General features: G+C 43.6%; 1 protein-coding gene across 1 annotated transcript in view; it reads right to left on the reverse strand.

Moving 5' to 3' along the window:
* The window catches only part of hnrnpll (heterogeneous nuclear ribonucleoprotein L like), a 58,411-nt gene extending 53,449 nt beyond the window's left edge, over positions 1-4,962 (reverse strand). The window contains exon 1 of the mRNA XM_080741014.1: positions 4,890-4,962. The gene's annotated coding sequence lies outside the window, so the exon portion shown is untranslated. The remainder of the gene's footprint in view (positions 1-4,889) is intronic.
* Positions 4,963-22,361: the final 17,399 nt, after the last annotated feature.

The raw sequence follows: 22,361 nt of genomic DNA on the forward strand, positions 1-22,361 counted from the left end.
AGTCACGGTCTGTGTCACCATCCGTTTCTCTGTCTTGTTGTCAGAGGCATGACAGGAGAATAGCACAAGAGGAATACCTTAATTCCCCTGATTATAACATCCACGGCAAGAGTAAGACTGGCTGCCATAGACACAAGCCAACAGCACAAACCGGACGATGCAAAAATAGCAAAAACATCACACCCTTCCAGTTCTCTAAATCTAATTAAGTAAGTTAGTCCTTAAGGCAAATGGAGAGATGTATGTTTACAAAAACGACTGCCTTAACATACATGATCCAGGGATAAATAAGGAACCGTGTAAACTTAAGCAAATTTGCAGAATGCCTTTAATAGTTTTCAACTGGCCCTAATTAGGCTTAAGCTGACTGATCCTAAACTCAAATAAAAGGAAATGCATGGTATTTATCAGATCTGCAAACACAAATGCCTTTACAGGTATTCTCACTCTTAAGGGCGAACAAATTGAACAGGTTATGTCGTATAAATACGTGGGCATCTGGCTAGACGACAAGCTCTCATTTAAAGTCCATGTGGAGCACCTAACTAAAAAACTAAGAGGACAAATCTATAGGAAGAGGTCCTGTTTTTCTCTTGCCAGTAGAAAGACTATTGTTCAATCTGTTATAATGTCGGTGTTTGATTATGGTGATGTGCTGTACATGCATGCCTCGCTCTCCACACTGAAGCCTCTTGATGCTGTTTACCCCAGTGCCCTGCGGTTTATCACTGGCGATGGTTATCTTACCCATCATTGTTTATTATATGGAAAAGTGGGTTGGCCATCTCTCACAGTTCGTAGAGAGCAACATTGTATTTTATTTATTTATAAGGCCTTCTGTGGTAAACTTACTTTGTACCTATCCTCGTTGGTAGAACCAAAAGTCACTGGACATTCAACTCGTTCACAGGTATTCATTAGATATACCTGTCCACAAATGAATCATTAAATCACAGTGTGATAGTCCCTCCACCCACTCCCCCTAGTCTCCAACGCTGCTCTCTCAATGTCCATTCCATTGCATTTTCTTTTAAACACAGAGTGCCCAGGATTATTCAACATTTAAACGGCAGGTGCCCATTGCAAACCCACCATTTTAGCGTATTTGGAAGGGCTGGCAAAAAAGTAAATGTAATCCGAGTATGTCCTGTTTATTTTCACGATAGTATTTTCTTCAGAACAGAACAGTTTTCTAACAATCGCGGGCCACAGTGCTTTTGTAACGGCCAGTAGAGAAGGCCGTGTTTTAAACATGAAGGGGATTTAAAAGTTAGATTAGGAGTGTTTTTCGTCACCGCGGTAGCTTTGTACAGTAGCTACAGATTAATATAGTTTAGTGTACAATGCGTCGAACGTGTCAATGGGCACCACTCTGAGCTAACGCGGACAGTTTGTGTAGGCAGATGGGTGGGCGTGGCAAATAGCATGTGTTCTCCTCCCCCACCCCCCTCTGCTCCTCTGCTCAGCACAGAGAACGCTGCTGCGTCATGACATCAACACATTCGGTGCGACGCTCTCTGCACTCTGATTGGTTAGGGAAATTCTACACTTCCTACAACAGTGATCATAACGCGATCGCCCAGGCTTTTTTTTCTTTCCGATCACCAAAAGAAGCCTGGGTTTCCGAGGCTAATGGGCACAGGGAGACTTGGCACTTTGTGGACCTCCTATGAGTTAATTTATTGGGTGCTGCACTGCGGAGCAAAAATGGATTATTTCATCAATCATCATGGTGTCCACGATTGTATGGTGATGTAGTGCAAATGGTCATGGCTGTTGGTGTAGCCTGCAACACCACATGGCACTCAGAAATCTGAGGTCTAAAGGCAGTTCGGAGGATTTAGCCTAATTAAAATCTAACTGAAGATAAAATCCCTTTCATTTTTTACATGAGTATAGGAGGCCCCCAAGCTCATCTGGGAGATTTTCACCTGTAGGTTTATTTCCTTCCTGGAACTAACTTGTGTCACTGATTTCTCATACTCTGCTTTACTGGCTAGAACTATTTTACTTGCCCGTGGTTTACTGAGAGCCAACGTCTAGTTGGTACAACAGTGAAAGTGGTTTTCCACTCCACAGCGTGTTCTGCTAAAGTGGGTGTGTTCCAAACGGCCAAAACATCCCAGTCACAAGCTACTGAATGACTGCCACTTCGTCTTGGTGCAAACCTCTGTGAAAAAGTTAAACTTTCCTCAACCACGTTTTGCCGACTCCCTATCTCGCTTTTGTATTTTGTATTGTATTATTGTCATTGTCTTTTCTATATACAAAACATTGTATAAACCTGTATATTATTATGTTATTGGTTTTATACGAGGCAGAGGCATATCATTTGATATGAATATACCGCATATCAGTACACCTCCTACACCCCTGTCAATTTGAAAGTCTCAATAAAAGAAAAGTTGTTTAACAGACAATGCTTTCAGAAAGCGGAATTCTGGTGATTGTGTGAACTAGGCGCCGCGTAATGCATCCTGCCTGTGTCGTTTCAGTGTGTCAATTCTTTGTGGCTTCAGTCGCAGGCCTTACATACACAACCACACACTATACAGGCCACATTCACCACGTCCTGCGAGTCTGTGAGGGCAGTCTGCACACGAATCCACCACACAAGATATCATAAGAGCAGAACCATTGTATTATTATGATGCAATTCTCCAGAGAGAGAGAGAGAGAGAGAGAGAGAGAGAGAGAGAGAGAGAGTATACAAGTCTTCCACAGAGTCTTGGGACCATGAAAAAGGTGCAGATGGAATTAAACATGCATTATGCAATGCTGATAAGCAGTAACAACCCAGGCTGTGGTAAAAGCAGGCACATACAAGTCCCATGTCTGCCCTGCTGAGGAAATCATGAGAAAGTATCATGGATGTCAACAACAAACTACTGTAACAGCCATACAGAGTCAACTGAAACCTGCCCACTGCCCAGCGTTAATTTCACTTTCACACTCCATCTACCTAGGCCACATTTTACAGTATGTCTGACATGCATTAGTTAAAAGCAAGCAAGTTTGTTTCGATAGTGGTCCGAGGCTGCCTGGTGGTACAGCTTTCATATCCTCTCCCAACCAAACAAGGCATAAAGCAAAAGCAATTCTACTAAAGCCCAAATAGAAGGATCCTGTCCTATCCTAATGAATACATTCAGTTATGGAGCTTTAATTGTCTCTCAATAGTTGGATCACACATTCGCAAATGACTCATCTGCTGCTGTCATTATCAGATCAGCTCACATCACCAGAAGAATGCGTCAACTGTGTGTGTGTGTGTGTGTGTGTGTGTGTGTGTGTGTGTGTGTGTGTGTGTGTGTGTAGGCCTGAGTGTGTGTGTACACACACTCAGGCCTACATGTGCAAAAGCCATTATGACGAAATGTAAAACCACTGATTGTGACGGTGTGAACAACTGTCACAATAAGTGCATTTGTGTGGACAGCTGCAACCTCCCATGAGTTTTAAATCACGACAATGAATGTCACATGACATTGTATGACAATGAAGATAACAATTGCAGAGTTACACAAAGGTTAAGACAAAAAGACAGAAACTTATGGCAATGCAAGCTCCTGTGCATGCGCGCAATGCATGCGAGCATGCACGAGAAACAGAGGAAGAGCTCATTAGGCAGCAAGCAGCAGGCACAACACAAATTCTACGCAGGCTGCGTAGAAATTTAAAGCAACGCTTAAAAAAGACAGCAGACACTATCCAGTGAATGCAACGCATTTTGAGAACCAATGCGTTGCATTCACTGGATAGTGAGTGGCTGTGTGACGTCCTTTTTAATACCCTGGGGTCCTTGAGGGAATTCCAGGGGGTCCCCATTTAAATGATAGTTAGGATAGGAACCAAATGGACCCTTATGGGTATGTAACGATACAAATGGTGTACAAATGGAACGATATGGATGGACCCTAATTGACATTGATTCATGATTTAAATTGGGGTCCTATAGATAGAAATGCCATTAAATGGGGGTCCGTTATAGCCTATAGTGCATGTACGTGGGGGTCATGCCATGGCATGGTGACAATCACTGCTAGAGCCCCCAAAATATTCTGTCAATTTGGTGGTCCAAATTGACACTTTAGGCAACTAGTTTGAAAAACAACGATGGTCTAGAGATGAATCTACTGGTAGTTCTGGTCTACAATAGAACACAATACATTTTGATTTTAATGAGATGTGTGACGAAGAAAGGAAGGTGGAATGAAAACATATTAAACCTGCGCACACGAACAGGTTCCTGTGATTCTGCATAGGGCTAATTAATATAAACACAATTAGGGCTGTCACAATTATTACATAATCGTCTAATCGCAATTATGACATTTTTTTTGTCATAATCTTTTCCATGTTGAAAAATGTTCATATATTTTTTAAGTAAAAAATAGTGGAAATAGCAGATCTTTCCACAATCAATGTTCTTTTAGTATAAAGTATAAGTATAAAGTTGTCAAATATGTCAGTCATTTCTTTGTATAATTGGGTTATGTGTCATATCTACCATGTGCAACTTCAAAGCCAAACAGAAATGTCAACGACAAAAACACAATTAAATCGTTAATCGCAATTATTTGTCGTCATATAAAATGTCATAATCGTGACAGCCCTAAATCTCACCCTTTGACAGATTGATTAATTGATTGAAGACTTTATTAGAAGTTTGCATAGGAAAAGGTACAGTTTCATGACGGTACAGTTCACTGGTACAAGGTCAAGTAAAAGGAGATCCTAGTAAGCGCTTGGCTTATTTGCACAGGATACCTTTAAAGTAGGCCTGCCGCCTATCTCATGCAACATTGAATGACAGTGACAGACGAATAGAACACAGACAGTACTATGCAGTAAATATAGTCAGAGAAAAATATATATAAATATATCACCCTTCTTCCATACTGGCCGCTGCTGCTGCTGCTGTTCCAGCGGGCCTGTCGGCTGTCCGCTGCGGCATCGCTGTTCCCACCAGGCAGAAGCCCCCCGAGTCCCCCGGACTCCTGGTCGGAGTCCTCCCCCTCCTCCAGCTCGTCCTCCCCCTCCTCCAGGTCCCTCTCGCCCGTCTTCAGCCGCTTGCTCGCCCTGCCGTACTCCCCGTCCTCGTACTCGCACGTCCCTTCTGCCAGAGACATGGCAGACATGCACGGCCAAGCGGGGAGAAGAACACACGGCACGAGCTGTCAACAACACAAAAAGAAGCTTGGATAGCTCGGTTCTTCTCCCTTTAACGACAACGCACAATGCGAAATAACCGAAATAAACCCGGCTCGTCTCGGCCCAGCAGCAACGCTCTGCCTTTTCATAAATTATAAACAGTTTCCTGTCCTGTCTGTCTGGGAGAGAGAGGAGAAAAAAAGACGCCTCCTCGCTAAATGAGGGCAGTGTTCTTTTTTGCCTGCTGTCAAATGGGCATTTCTACTGGACTGTGGCGTCTTCTAAAATATCCCTGTTGGTGTTTGTCTCCTCAAAAGCCTTTTGACGCATATCAGAGAAGCCGCAGCGGGGTGGTGGGGTGGTTATATCCTTGCTATCCAAGTACGCAGCAGCCCTCTTCTTCAACACTCAATGCCCCCTCCTTTCTTTGGCTCGCTTTCTCTCTCAGCTCAGTGATTTTGCTTTGAGTGTGTAGGTGATATAGGCGGGACGTTCGCGAACGAATCGAGCCTTTTGAACGGCTCTTTGAAATGAACGATGGGATTCGGTTCGCAGTATCCACAACTTTCCAACATCCCATCGTGCATTGCGCAGAAGGCGAGCGGCATTTCCGGCGTGCTATTATTCCAAACGTAGGAGACGGTGTTTGAAGGAGCGCTCGTTTTATGGTTCGATGTCACAGTTATTGTCCACGTCATTGCAAGCGGCGCGAAGGCCAGCGGACCTTGGTCCTGCTCTTCGCGCCCGAGCGCCGCAGGCGCGAGTGCCCGCGAAGAGTTACGAAGCCGTGGTGAATGTAATCGTTATATTTATGCCCAGGTCGTAAGGCCTGGGCAAGCCCACGATAAAGGCCCGCGCAGTCCAAGTGACCACAGCCGAGCGCTCCAGACCTCCGCTCCAGCCAATCACAAGCCGCGCCTTCTAATTTATGCAACCCCATCTCCTACGGTAGGAATGCTCGCTTCCGGCGTCGCAGCCGAGTGTGATCTACAAGCTCACAATGGTTGCATCTGCGACGCGACGAGTGTGGTGCAAAAAATTCTCCAGTAAATTCCCACGGAAAGAGGTGGATAGGAGCCTTTTCCCTTTTATGAGGGGGACTGCAATGTAGAAACACTCTGTTACAAGTAAAAGTCTGGAATTCAAAATGTAGGCATACTTGAGTAAAAGTACAAAAGTATTGGTATCAAAATGTAGCCTACTTAGCAATTAGTCGAAACTCGAAAATACTCATTATGCAAAATGTCCGTTTCATAGTTTTTCCAATGAATAAAATTTAGAAAAATCATTTGAAAATAGCAGTTGACAGATGTACAAGCTCACAACGCGACGCATTGTGAGCTTGTAGATAGGCTATTTTCAAATGGCAGAAATGTATATAGGGTTGAATTGATTTGCAATTCTAATCAAAATCTCCAAAGTAACTAGTAACTAAAATGAGTCTTTTGAACAGCTCTTTGAAAGGAACGGATCCCAGAGATCCAGCTCACTTCAAAGAACCATAAATCCCATCTCTAGTGGGTGAATGGCAAGATCCCGCCCCCGCTCTGATCTGATTGGACAGTGTGTTCCTGCTATTCGAAGATACGGCGTGCGATTGGTCTAAGCAGTGAAAAAGGCTGCTCTACATTCTGCAGTGATGTGCGGAGAGAGAGAGAGAGAGAGAGAGAGAGACGGGGGAGGGACTGCTGGTTGGGAGCATAGGAGAGAGTGTGGGAGAAATGTTATAGCAAGGCCTGCAAAAAAGAAGACATGCAATGCAAACTGAGATGATGGCCCAGGCCTTGCCTGCAAAGCCAGAAAATACCTTGTGGTGGTGATGATGATGATGATGATGATGGTGATGATGATGATGATGATGATGATGATGATGATGATGATGATGCAGCTTTTATGAAGACATGTGCTGCTGTCCAGAGGGCCTTTTTTGTTGTTTATACTAGTGGTTCTCAACCATTTCGGGCCATGACCCCCCAAATAATCATAATTTTGAACTGGGGACCCCCCCCCACCCCCCACCCTGACGAACACTATAGAGTTGAGGCATTACATTTTGTATAACACGGTTCTATTGTGACACACAAAGGGTTTCTCTCCATCCTCTGGGGTGTTCTATATAGCAGTGGTTCTCAACCTGTGGGTCAAATTATTTTAGGGGGTCCCCAAATGATTAATTTAATGTGCAACATTGTTTTCTCACTCAACGGTAAACAAGCCAACAAAGTTTAAGTGGATAGCGGGTATCTGCACATTTCTAAAGTGACAATTTAAGGACTTTTTAATACCTCTAAAATGACAAATTAAACATTGGCCAAATTGTCAAATATTAGAGGCAGAAATTGTGAAAATAGCCGATGCGAGGCGTTGTGAGCATGTAGATCTGCTATTTTCACAATAGAACTGTGTTAGACAAAATGTAATTCCTCAACTCTTAGTGCTCGTCAGGGTGGGGGGGGGGGTCCCCAGTTAAAATATGATTATGTTGGGGGTCGCGGCCTGAAAAGGTTGAGAACCACTGTTCTATAGGAGTTGTGGTGGGAGAAGGCCTTGTGAGAGTATAAGAACAGGTGTAGTGATGGTGACGTTCTTGCGCTGCAGTCGCTGCAGGTGATTGGCATCTTGCCAACATGAAACAGCATGGTTTGAGACTTCAGGTATCTGGGCAGGGGTGTCACGGGGGGGGGGGGGGGGGGGGAGTGGGACTGAGTTACTAGGGCAGAAGGTGGCGGGGCCTTAATTATTTTATAATTTAGCTATTGAAAAATAGCAGATATACAAGCTCACAGTGCGGCACCGAGTGCTGCGCTGCAAGCTTGTAGATCTGCTATTTTTGAAAAGTGGTGAAAATGTGTGCAAATCTTGAATAGGCCTATACAGGGCAGGAATTTCAGGGAGGCCATGAAGGCCAGGGACGTGCTGGCCATTGGGATGAGCGGGACAACTCCCGAACGGCCGGTTCATTCCCGGCCGGTCCAGGCCAGCCATTAGGAAAAAATAAAAAATAAAATGTCGGCCTTCGTTCCATTTTGGGGGCTGGGCGGCCAACAAAGTAAATCGTCACTGTTGGGCAGAAACCTTGTATCTCCAAGTTTCAAATGTATACATTTTTTCGCAAAGCAAAGCCCTGTTTCGTCATATAAGGCTGTTGCACAAAAGTAGTGAAAACAGCAGATCTACAAGCACACAGCGCCTCACGATGCGAAATCATTTTTAAAATGATAAATACAAAACAAACGGCTTTGGACATACAAGGTTTCCACCCGACAACGACAAAATATAACTCATGTAATTGGCCCACTGGCTTGTCACTTGTCATGACAAGCTGTGACATCTGAAATGGCAAATCTTTGAGTAGCAGCAGCGCTATAGAGAGAGATCTCACAATGAGGGCCTCTACAACTCTTCTTCCCGGGCTGAATCAGGGGCCCAGCACGTCCCTGATGAAGGCCATAGCCGTCGTTGCCCCTCTTCATCCATGCCTTACCCCTTATTGCTATAAACTTCTTTGCCTTTGTTTTACTATTTTAAAAAACATTTGAGAACCACTGGCCACTGGTGCCATGGCAAAGAACCATACCAAAACATATCTTCCAAGCCAATGAATGATCACATTTTAACTTAGAGTTAAAAACTTAGAGTTTAAGAGCTACGTTTCTCAAATGCCCTTTGACATTAACACTCTAATAAAGAGCCCAGGTTTTTTACGCAAATGAATAATGACCGGTAGATGACGTCAATATGACAATTCTTTAGTGCTTTGAAAAGTTTAAAGCCATCACTTAGGAAAAAATAAAAAGTGAAGAAGGTAAGAAAGTAGACAAAAGTTCAGAGATGAAATAATACACTTGACTTTTAAAGCAATTTTTTAAAATGGGTTATAAATTGCTCCATCTACGCCTTCCCTCTCAGCGTTCCTACTTACTGGGATGAGGACTAACCACTCTCCCTCTTTAAAAACACAGCATGTGTTCTCCATCATGTCTACTAGTACATTTAGTATTTTATTCATATCATAGTAATATTATTGACCACTCCTTTTGTATGTCAGTGGCAAAAATACATTTTGAGGAAAATGTCCATCACAAGCCCAGGGGTTGATGACCCCTGACCAATGCAGTAAGTTTGATTTGTGCAGGGCTGAGGTTTCTTTCACTGCAGATAATCTACATTTCAAAATCCTCCCTAACCCCTAAATTCAATGAATTCTTTCAATGGTCTAAACCTTTTTATTTATTTTATTTGATGGCCTTCCTGCCCTAGCATTTGGCCTTTGTGCCCTCAAAAAACTGACAACACCAAAGGCCAAATGGCCGTGCCCCTAAAACGACGAAAGTCTAGGCCTGGGCTTATATGTATTTTTTAAGCGAACATTTGTGACTAAAATTTTGGAAATCCCTGGAACTAAATATTTTGAGATGGGGGTCCGTCGCCAAATACATATCATTTTGGAGGTCCTTCACATGAAAAGGTTTGAGCACCACTGACATATAAACATTGTTTTTTTTTTTTTTTTCAAAGACTTGCACAAATTTTCATGTAAAAAAAAATAGCAGATCTACAAGCTCGCAGTGAGCTTGTATATCTTCTATTTTTCAATAGTTAAAGCCTAAAATAATGCGTAATCCCAGTATAAATGGGTTAAACCCCCTCCACCTATGAATTACATTCATGGATCATGGGGGGCCCGCAGTGAATCCTTGTACCCAGGGCCCAGAATGTGGTGCGACACCCCTGTGACTGGGTGAACCTCTTCCCCCAGGTGACGCAGAGAAAGGGTCTCTCCCTGCATGTGTGGATGATGATGAGGTTCTTTAAGGTGAGGCCACTTTGAGAATGTCTTGCACTGTAGTGGAGGTTGTGTACACCTGTATACTCCTTTTGTTCTGGTTTCAGTTGACTTTGTTTTGCACCTCTGCAAATCTGGCTATATCTGTGCTCACCTGTTGAGATAAGCATCAGCATCAGACTAAAACTTTGATCTTCTTGCACGCCGGAAAGATTGCAGACGTTTGCAGAGAGAGAGATGGAGGAAGCAAATGGATGAGAAATGTTATAAGAGACCGAAATTAAGACATGCAGATGATGGCACTGAATGAAGGCACTGAATTATAAAGCCAGAAGGAATATAGAAATACCTAAGAGATGATGATGATGTCAATGGTTATGATGGAGATGTTATGATGATGATGATGATGATGATGATGATGATGATGATGATGATGATGACAACTACAACTGAAGTGTGTAAAATACAGTACTGGAACCATCTTAACTAGTAAGGCGCCTCAGGGCGACAATTCTTGGCCATACATACATACATACATACATACATACATACATACATACATACATACATACATACATACTGTATGTACATACATACATACATACATACATACATACATACTGTACATACATACATACATACATACATACTGTACATACATACATACATACATACATACATACATACATACATACATACATACTGTACATACATACATACATACATACATACATACATACTGTACATACATACATACATACATACATACATACATACATACATACATACTGTACATACATACATACATACATACATACTGTACATACATACATACATACATACATACATACATACATACATACATACATACATACATACTGTACATACATACATACATACATACATACATACATACTGTACATACATACATACATACATACATACATACATACTGTACATACATACATACATACATACATACATACATACGAGAGATTCCGTTAGCCGGTATTTACCGGCCATTGGCCGGTTAAATGTTTAATTGGCCGGTAATTATAAAGTCCACCGGCCACCGTGGCCGGCTGGGAAAATGCCTCTTAGGCTATTTTATCATTTAATCTTATTATTCACATAATTATTTGTCTAAAGTAGTAAAGCTACATGAACCATTAAAACCTATCATAATTTTAAATTTGTATCATGTTCTGTCTTCTGTGAGTCTGACGACAGCGGAGCTCACCGCCACTGCTGCTGCTTCATGCGGCGCTGTTAGTGGTGGGACGTTCGTGAACGAATCGAGTCTTTTGAACGGCTCTTTGAAAGGAACGGATCCCAGAGATCCGGCTCACTTCAAATAGCCATAAATCCCATCTCTATATGCGCTGTGCGCATTAGAGCAGTCTATATTCGTCGTACGGTGGTTACGCGCATTGGAAATATCAGAGCTTCAAGCTCACAACAAGTCGAAACGCGCAGCGCTGTGAGCTTGTATGTCTGCTATTTTAGACACGCACACGGCCTTACGGAGAAGCACACATCACGTTTCACAGCTGACAGCTCCAGCACCTTGTAACAATCAGCGCTATACAGCGTGGTTTTAGTGTTATAATCAGAACAGAACTGGGGTTCTAGACCAAGCTGGACCCAGAGTAGACGTTAATGAAAAAGGGACCGTACTCTGTGGAATCGTGGATATTATACAAGCACGCACATTACTTTCTGATCGCATGGATGTGATCCCATCGTGGTCAAAGCAACAGAGGCAAGTCAAGTTAGTAACCTTCCTTGCGCCAACATAACATTAACAAAACAAAACAAAACAAATGTTGTGTGTTTGCATATTGGTTTAATGAGACGTGAAGCCAAAATCGTATACAATTAACGTATTAATTTGTAGGCCACGTACTGTGTGGCAGGGCGCGCAAACGGTTCGCTTGAGTTGCGCGCCCACTTTAACCTATTCACTTCTTTTTTGGCAAGCGATACTACTACATAAGTAGATAGGTAGGATATTATTTTGTTAACTCAGGAACAGATTGCAATTGTATCTGTGATAAAGAGGAAGGAAGCCCAGCGCTAACATACAATGGTGTATTTATCAGTTGGGTGCACCATGCGACCATGCACATACAGTATCTCATCTGCAAACACGTATGTGACGTTCAATATAATATGGCCGATAAATTAATTGATTGGCCGGTAAAATATAATCCTGCCGGCCACCTTGGCCGGCCCCAAAAATGCCTAGCGGAAACCCTACATACATACATACATACATACATACTGTACATACATACATACATACATACATACATACATACTGTACATACATACATACATACGGACAAGCTGTGACCGTTCACATACTAAACTTGCGACCTACGGTCGCAACCAAACAGACCGGGGCTCTCATTCATCAATAATGCATATAAAAAATGATCTAAATCCACTCCTACAAACAAATAGAATGTTTGTAATAGGATTATATAACTACTGTGCTTATAAACACATATATCAAGTTGTATAATGGTGACAAACAACATGATTTCATTGATCGGTTCACTATTGAGTATTAAAGTTGCCAGGGCAGTAGCCTATAATATCTCTATATCTGTATACCTGTATATCTCCATCTTTCATTTAAGTTGACAGAAAACATGACACGTCTTTTTTGAAAAACAGAAACTCACAGTATAGTATATGTAAAGTAAACCATTACAAAATTGGTTGCCTAGCATGCTTTCATTCAAGTTCATTCAAGTTTATGTTGGCTTTGTTTGTGCCCTTCTGCAAATCTGCACTGGCTTTGCTGAATTTTAACACCTGCTGAGATATGCATCAGCGAGGCTACAACTTTGAGCTTCCTGCTCTACATACATATGGCACAAGTTTACACATGTTGGTGATAGCAATTGCAAAAATAGTAACAAGTCAAATGTTATACAACTGTAATGACTAATTCACCAAAGACTGGTAAGTGTGAGTTCCTGGGTCTGAATCCAGCTCTTGTCTTGTCCCGCACGTCTCTTTCTTGTTTCCCTACACAGACCAGATCAGAAATAAAGCATGAAAATGCGACAAAAAAGTCTTACAGTGTACACATTTAATCAGCAGCCTAATCAAAGATTCCCAATTACAGTTTTTTTCGATTGCTAAAACACGTTTTTCAAAACTGTACGTTTGTTTCAAAACTGCACACACAAAACTCCAAACATCACACACAAATTGCTAAACCCTGGCATCCCTTTGCAAAACAACTCTTTGCCATCAAATCTCTTAACATGTTCACAAAAGGAACTCGTGTTTTCATTTGGTATTTTCACATAACACACACATACCATTCATTTTTTTTCTTTTTTTTTAAATAATCTTTATCCCACGATTTTGCAAACCTTTTTCACCCAGTGCCAATTGCCTATGTAATCCTGGGCTCTGCTCTCCCTCTGCCGCGCCTGGGGAGACAACGGACTGACCTCATGCTTCCTTCAATGCATGAGTAGTCCAAGTTGTTTCTTTTCACCTGACAGGGGGGATTTCCCCGGGATGGACGTAGCGCGTGGAAGGAACACGTTATTCCAACCAGTTCCTTTCCCCTCCATCAAGCGCCCCGGCTGGCCAGGGGGAGGCATTATTGAGACCAGGATTACTGCATGTTTTTGTGAGGGTATCATCAACTAGGAGACACGGGGAGAACATGCAAACTCCACACAGAAAGGCCCTATCATCGACCCCACCTAGGGTGTGGGCGATGATGACGCGGAGGGAGAAACACGCCCCCAGCACCCTAACACATACCATTCATTGAATAAACACAACTAAGCTTTTGGCTGAACACTACCAAGCATGTACAGTCAGAACACTGAAGAGCAAAATTTAAAACACAATTATAGAAATGGAACACACTGAATGAATGACAGTTACTCTGGTAAATTAACCAATTCCCTTGAAATGGAACACACTGAATGAATGACAGTTACTCCAGTAAATAAACCAATTCCCTTTTTGTAAAATGACAGTGTATGCCCACTTCTCTCATAGACAAACATAAAACAGCACACAAATATCCAGACAAAACATTTTATTGACTGTAGTGTAGGTCTAAACGTTTACCCCCAAACAACACATAGTGATGTTGCCACCACGCAGGCCTGGGACCTCAATTATGGCCCACTGGCCAATCACATTTCTTCCCCGGCGCCTCTTCTTTATTTGGTTGAACCCAGCCTCATCTATGAAGATATATTCATATACCGGTAGTTCATTGGCTGTGTCATATTCCTGGATGCGTTGAAACAGACAGCATGAGAATACAAGTTACACTATGGACAGACACAGAGACACAGTCTGCTACAGTGAGACAATGTAGAAAAGGAACACTATTACAGTAGATTACAGTATGTATACTGGTACAATGCATGCATGTGTCAGTGATGAATGTATGGGATTTGCAAGCACATACTCTCGACGTAGGGCCTTCACACGGTCTGTGTTGCGTTGTAACGGAACCCTGTACACTTGCTTCATTGTCATTACATTTCTCTGAAGAATGCAGTGTATTGTCGAGATGCTGATTGTGTGGCGGTCATTGAAGATGGTATTGTCAGCCAGGACCCTTGTTTGTATCTGTTTTAGTGTGAGGCTATCGTTATCACGGACCATGTCTACAATGGCTGTCTCTTGTTGCTGTGTGACGATTGAAGCTCGTCCTCCACGATGAGGTTCTCTGTCAGTCCTGAAAAATATAAATACTGTGAGCACATTGTAGTCCACTGGTTCCCAAACTTTTCAGCCCGTGACCCAAAAGAGATATTGCTGTAGACACTAGCCCAAGACCCAAACGAGTGAAAACAGCAGATCTACAAGCTCACAACGCATCACTTTGCGCTGGGTTGTGAGCTTGTAGATTTTCACTACTTTTTACTGTACACATTTGTTTTCTAATTCTGTAATTCATGGAATTTCTTGGATTTTTTCTTTTATTTCTTCATGAAATTACCTGGGAGACAAAAATTACATTTGCTTTTTACAGTAATTCATGGAAATATTTGCTTTCTTGGAATCATTTTTCTTTACTTTAATGTTTTGAAATAATAGTGATAATTACAGTAATAACAAAATGTAAGAAACAAAGAATAAAGGGACCCAAAACAATGTGACTGCGACCCACAAATGCGTCCCAAAACACTCTTTAGCAAACTGCTGTAATCTATTGAATGCAGTATTACAGTACACAAGGAAAAAAGATTTCGTACCTGTTCTCCAGCCTGAACGTCCTAATGATGGTCGACACTGTGAAGCGGCTGAGGTTTGGCTGGACCCTCAGGCCAGCCTCCCTCATGCTCAACCCATGGTTGAGCACATGGTCTAATATAGTAGCACGAATCTCATTGGAGATTCGGAATCTCCTTCTTCTTTCTCTTACTTCTCCTTGTTGTCCTCCTCCTCTTCCCCCTCCTCCTCCTCCTCTTCCCCCTCCTCGTCCTCTTCCTCCTCGTCCTTCTCCTCCTCCTCCGCCTTGTCCTCCTCTTCCTTGAACTACTTCTCCTCGTCCCCGTCCTCCTCCTCCACCTCCTCCTCCACCTTGTCCTCCTCTTCCTTGAACTACTTCTCGTCGTCGTCCTCCTCCACCTCCTCCTCCACCTTGTCCTTCTCTTCCTTGAACTACTTCTCCTCGTCCTCGTCCTCCTCCTCGTCCTCCTCCTCCACCTTGTCCTCCTCTTCCTTGAACTACTTCTCCTCGTCCTCCTCCTCCTCCTCCACCTCCTCCTCCACCTTGTCCTCCTCTTCCTTGAACTACTTCTCCTCGTCCTCATCCTCCTCCTCCACCTCCTCCTCCACCTTGTCCTCCTCTTCCTTGAACTACTTCTCCTCGTCCTCGTCCTCCTCCTCCACCTCCTCCTCCACCTTGTCCTCCTCTTCCTTGAACTACTTCTCCTCGTCCTCGTCCTCCTCCTCCACCTCCTCCTCCACCTTGTCCTCCTCTTCCTTGAACTACTTCTCCTCGTCCTCGTCCTCCTCCTCCACCTCCTCCTCCACCTTGTCCTTCTCTTCCTTGAACTACTTCTCCTCGTCCTCGTCCTCCTCCTCCACCTCCTCCTCCACCTTGTCCTCCTCTTCCTTGAACTACTTCTCGTCGTCGTCCTCCTCCACCTCCTCCTCCACCTTGTCCTTCTCTTCCTTGAACTACTTCTCCTCGTCCTCGTCCTCCTCCTCCACCTCCTTCTCCGCCTTGTCCTCCTCTTCCTTGAACTACTTCTCCTCGTCCTCCTCCTCCTCCTCCACCTCCTCCTCCACCTTGTCCTCCTCTTCCTTGAACTACTTCTCGTCGTCGTCCTCCTCCACCTCCTCCTCCACCTTGTCCTTCTCTTCCTTGAACTACTTCTCCTCGTCCTCGTCCTCCTCCTCCACCTCCTTCTCCGCCTTGTCCTCCTCTTCCTTGAACTACTTCTCCTCGTCCTCGTCCTCCTCCTCCAACTCCTCCTCCACCTTGTCCTCCTCTTCCTTGAACTACTTCTCCTCGTCCTCGTCCTCCTCCTCCACCTCCTCCTCCACCTTGTCCTCCTCTTCCTTGAACTACTTCTCCTCGTCCTCGTCCTCCTCCTCCACCTCCTCCTCCACCTTGTCCTCCTCTTCCTTGAACTACTTCTCCTCGTCCTCGTCCTCCTCCTCCACCTCCTCCTCCACCTTGTCCTTCTCTTCCTTGAACTACTTCTCCTCGTCCTCGTCCTCCTCCTCCACCTCCTCCTCCACCTTGTCCTCCTCTTCCTTGAACTACTTCTCCTCGTCCTCGTCCTCCTCCTCCACCTCCTCCTCCACCTTGTCCTCCTCTTCCTTGAACTACTTCTCCTCGTCCTCGTCCTCCTCCTCCACCTCCTCCTCCACCTTGTCCTCCTCTTCCTTGAACTACTTCTCCTCGTCCTCATCCTCCTCCTCGTCGTCCTCCTCCTCCACCTTGTCCTCCTCTTCCTTGAACTACTTCTCCTCGTCCTCGTCCTCCTCCTCCACCTCCTCCTCCACCTTGTCCTCCTCTTCCTTGAACTACTTCTCCTCGTCCTCGTCCTCCTCCTCCACCTCCTCCTCCACCTTGTCCTCCTCTTCCTTGAACTACTTCTCCTTGTCCTCGTCCTCCTCCTCCACCTCCTCCTCCACCATGTCCTCCTCTTCCTTGAACTACTTCTCCTCGTCCTCGTCCTCCTCCTCCACCTCCTCCTCCACCTTGTCCTTCTCTTCCTTGAACTACTTCTCCTCGTCCTCGTCCTCCTCCTCCACCTCCTCCTCCACCTTGTCCTCCTCTTCCTTGAACTACTTCTCGTCGTCGTCCTCCTCCACCTCCTCCTCCACCTTGTCCTTCTCTTCCTTGAACTACTTCTCCTCGTCCTCGTCCTCCTCCTCCACCTCCTTCTCCGCCTTGTCCTCCTCTTCCTTGAACTACTTCTCCTCGTCCTCGTCCTCCTCCTCCACCTCCTCCTCCACCTTGTCCTCCTCTTCCTTGAACTACTTCTCCTCGTCCTCGTCCTCCTCCTCCACCTCCTCCTCCACCTTGTCCTCCTCTTCCTTGAACTACTTCTCCTCGTCCTCGTCCTCCTCCTCCACCTCCTCCTCCACCTTGTCCTCCTCTTCCTTGAACTACTTCTCCTCGTCCTCGTCCTCCTCCTCCACCACCTCCTCCTCCACCTTGTCCTCCTCTTCCTTGAACTACTTCTCCTCGTCCTCGTCCTCCTCCACCTCCTCCTCCACCTTGTCCTCCTCTTCCTTGAACTACTTCTCCTCGTCCTCGTCCTCCTCCTCCACCTCCTCCTCCACCTTGTCCTCCTCTTCCTTGAACTACTTCTCCTCGTCCTCGTCCTCCTCCTCCACCTCCTCCTCCACCTTGTCCTCCTCTTCCTTGAACTACTTCTCCTCGTCCTCGTCCTCCTCCTCCACCTCCTCCTCCACCTTGTCCTCCTCTTCCTTGAACTACTTCTCCTCGTCCTCGTCCTCCTCCTCCACCTCCTCCTCCACCTTGTCCTCCTCTTCCTTGAACTACTTCTCCTCGTCCTCGTCCTCCTCCTCCACCTCCTCCTCCACCCTGTCCTTCTCTTCCTTGAACTACTTCTCCTCGTCCTCCTCCTCTTCCTCCTCGAACTACTTCCCCTTGTCCTCCTCCACCTTCTCGTCCTCCTTGTCCTCCCCCTCTTCCTCCTACTCCTCTTCTTCCTCTACCTCCTACTCCTCTACCTACTCCCTGTCCTCCTCCTCCTCTCATTCTTACCCCTCTCCTTCTCTGTCTGTTGTCTGCTATGTTCTCCATTGCTCATCAAACAAAACAGAGGGTCAAGCTTCCTTTTATGATGCGGCCCTTGATTGCAAATTGCTCGCCGGACCCGAAAGTTTAGAGATTTGAATATTTGTGTGTTGTGGATTGATGCTTTGAGATTTTATGTGAGAAGTGTGTGCAAACCTGAAAATTGTGTCTTGTGTTTTGACAACAAGGTGATGTGAAATTGACATCAGAGTGTAAAGAAGGAAAGTCAGAGTCTAATATGATAAGGACATCTAAAGTAGTAACAAATTGAGTCAAGCAATTGGGGACAGAAGTAAAGGTTGTGAAAATTGTGCCTAGTTTTAGATTTTTGTGTTTTAGCAATACATAAAAACTGTAAGTGTATACAGTGCAGTGCTTGCCTGGTTAATAAACCAGACCGAACACAACAACACCCCCTGGCGGTAGTGGTGTTGTAGTATGGTCTGGCACCAATCGATTGAGATTCTATTTCCTCAACCAGCTTCAAGGGTTGGCCAATCAGGGTTGTATGGTTGGGGCACGTGGTTTCTGTAGGCTTGGGTCATGTGGTTTGGGGCAAACCCCAGAAATGAAAGCTCTTCCTGAAATCCTAGACTCTCTTCCCAAAACGAAGTGTGTGATAGAGGCTGGCAACGTCAGGGAAGTGCAGTGCAGCCATGTCAGAGATTAAGTAGGCATCCCTAGCATCCTTCAAAATTGCCCTGAAAAACCACTTACAGGCAGCAGCCGTTCGCAACTGGTAAAAAAACAAACCTAGCCCAGCCCTACCCTCCCCTGCCCCTTCTTTACTTACTGTTTTTTTAGACTTACTGTTTTATTTTTTTGTTCTTTCATTTTATTTTATTTACATATCTACTGCATAGTACTGTGTTCTATTCGTCTGTCATTCAATGTTATATGAGATACTTAAATGGTTTCCTGTGGAAATAAGCTTAGTCTTTTCTAGGATCTCCTTTTAGTAGACCTTGTACCAGTGAACTGTACAGCCATGAAACTGTACCTTTTCCTATGCAAACTTCTAATAAGGTCTTCAATCAATCAATCAATCAATCAATCAATCAATCAATCAATAATACATTTTCATTTACTAATGTACAGAGTTTGCCTATTATGTAGGCTACTTTAATATGCCCTTTTGCAAAAAGCATGACAAGATGCCTCATGGCTCACGGTTGGAACCACAAACATACTTGATATGCATGAAGCATTAAAGGCTAAGCAATAGAAATGAAGTTGGCACCTCTGCAAGCACACTTACAGAGCTTTGTCCCAAGCACGCACTTTTTATTACTTTCCATTGGTTCACTATTATTTTAACCAACACTCAGATGTAAAGGGTGAAAACCTCAAAAATGGAGTTAAGAGGTTTTGGCCAGACAGTGACAATATGCTATAGGGTTTTGCTCAATACATTTAACAAAACCTGTTATTTTCAAATGAAACAGATGTGAGACCAGTCACATTAAGAGACACAACAGAGGACGACGAGCTGTTGTGCACAGTTCAACATCTTCTCCACTAAACTGCCTCAGTGTTTCTACTTATTTTTTATAGATACAATCTGTTTTCTGGTGCTTCTGCTTCAAATAACTTTAATGACATCGTCAATCATTTTCTCAACTCCAACCACTGCAGAGATGGCGCCCCCTATGGTCCTGAGAAGTGAAAGTGCTTTTGGCGTTGCCCTCTATTCTGTAGAGGCCCCCCTTGTCGACCCATTAATTGCAATGATGTGTATGACCATAGGTAAGGGAGGGTTGTTGTTATGTAATAAATCAACACAAGGAATGCATTACCTTAAGCAAAGACAACTTTATTAATGCTCAGGTAGCAAAATCTCTAAAATGACATCGGAAACATGGAAACACAAAGCACTCCGCTCCTCTCCTGTAGGAAAAGCTACAGTTCAGAGACGCAGACAAACAGCCACCTTCTGCAAACGTCTTCCCTCTGCATGACGTGTGTAGCCTATTACCAGCCACAGCATGCAGTCATCCAGGAAATCCAGTTTAATCAAATCCAGTGCCCCCTTTAACATCATCATAATCTAATCTCAAAGTACGTTAGAGTCACCATAAATAATGTATTATATTAAAATATTTCCATGCGAGTAAACAAAGGACTGGGGAGAGGGAAACAGTTCTGGAATTCTCAAACACAAAGAAACAAAGGGGGCGTACAAGGGGGTCCTAGGATCTATGAAAATATATTCAACAGATATACAGATTGAGACAAAAATATAGAAATACATTTACACCTATGTATGTACATGTGTACATCAGCAATATGTCACCCATGTGAATATCACAAATTATCTAGATATGTTCTCACGATGACTCACTGGAAAATGTGAGTGTCTTGGTGGTCATTTGGTCCTTTTCAAGAACGCAAAAGCATATTTTGTGAAATTTAGCTCCAAGGTCAAGGGCTACAAGCAGCACAGAATGAATCAAGTCAAATCACTTGTCTGTTCTCTTGTTGATTAGGTAAACAGTCACCACTTAAATGTAATAGCCTTTTCTTTCACGGTATGACAAGCATCAAGAATCTGGTAAAGAGAAACAGAATTAGTTTCCACAATGTCTGGACACTCATTGTTTACCCATTTCAGTTCCCCTGATGTTTACAGGATTAAGCATCATGAGAATCTCTATGAATCAGAGATTACACATGGCAGAGTGAGAACAACATTTCAATAGTTTCAGTAAAAAAGAAATGAGACTTAATATATGTTGGTAACAGTCCTGGCTTTCGTAAAGTCTGCTATAATTAATGTCAACATGAAGCTCAATATACTCTATATACTCAATATAAGAACTGACTTTTTAATTTGTGTCATGTATGCCTTTGATAATTATAGCAACATATTTACATTTAGAAGCTTGTAGTTATTGCATTACATATTCAAACACTTTAAACCCTGTTTTTCCGGTAATATCGCAGAGTCATACTCTACCTGTTATAAATAAATACATAGATCATTACAGTCGACATGTTTGGAAAATAATAAAAATAAACAATAATACTTTGTACATTCTAAAGACAAACATCGTAGCAACTTCAGTTGACAGCTTTGACTGCTGGCCAATAAATTAACAATTAGCAGGAAACAAAAGCAAAACGTTTCCATCAGAGACAGGAAATGGTTCATTTTCATTTCTCCATAATATAAACTGACATTAGTATGGCTGTTGTCAAACCGTATTGCAGTTTTTGACAGTATGTTGCAGTTGCATGACCAGGGGCGTCACACCAAATTCTGGGCCCTGGGTACAAGGATTCACTCTGGGCCCCCCATGAATGTTAACTATTGAAAAATAGCAGATATACAAGCTCACAGCGTGGCACCGAGTGCCGCGCTGCGAGCTTGTAGATCTGCTATTTTTGAAAAGTTGTGAAAATGTGTGCAAGAAACCTATGTCAAGGACCCCCAAGATGATATGTATTTGGCCACGGACCCCGATCTCAAAATATTTAGTTCCAGGGACCCCCAGAAGCAAAATTTGAGTTAGAAATGTTAAAAAATACATAATATTCAAAGATTTTCACACATTTTCAAAAATAGCAGATCTACAAGCTCGCAGCGCGGCACTCGGTGCCGCGCTGTGAGCTTGTATATCTGCTATTTTTCAATAGCTAAAGTTACTAGGGCCCCTCCACCTTGGGCCCTAGTAACTCAGTCCCACTTTCCTACCCCTTGTGACGCCCCTGTGCATGACCACTCATCTGATAATTTTGACAGTCAGGGATGGTGTGATTGAGGTGCAAGGTGCTTGGATGGCCTCCACTACAAAGGTGTAATACAGTCTTTTTTCAGGTGCACCAACATTTTTACACACTCTAAAAACTATTAGGAACATTTATGGACCACAAACCTACCATATTTGGACAAATCTAAACATTATGCATTACAAAATACATTAAACTTCTCAGTTAAAACCCCCACATCTAAAATATATGTTTAGTTGGGGTATGAAAGTCTCTTGGTGGATATCAACGGAACCACCACTGGTAGTTCCACTCGTTTCAATGTTTGGTCTTCCCCACAAGGACAGGATGTTGGAATCCTGTGCATCAGAGAGGCTTAAGCAGCTCGCTTGGCCAGTCATCTAATGCTGATTCATTTTGGTCACTGTG

The sequence above is a fragment of the Nannobrachium achirus genome (genome assembly GCF_963921795.1).
Source record: "Nannobrachium achirus genome assembly, chromosome: 13".
NCBI lineage: Eukaryota > Metazoa > Chordata > Actinopteri > Myctophiformes > Myctophidae > Nannobrachium > Nannobrachium achirus.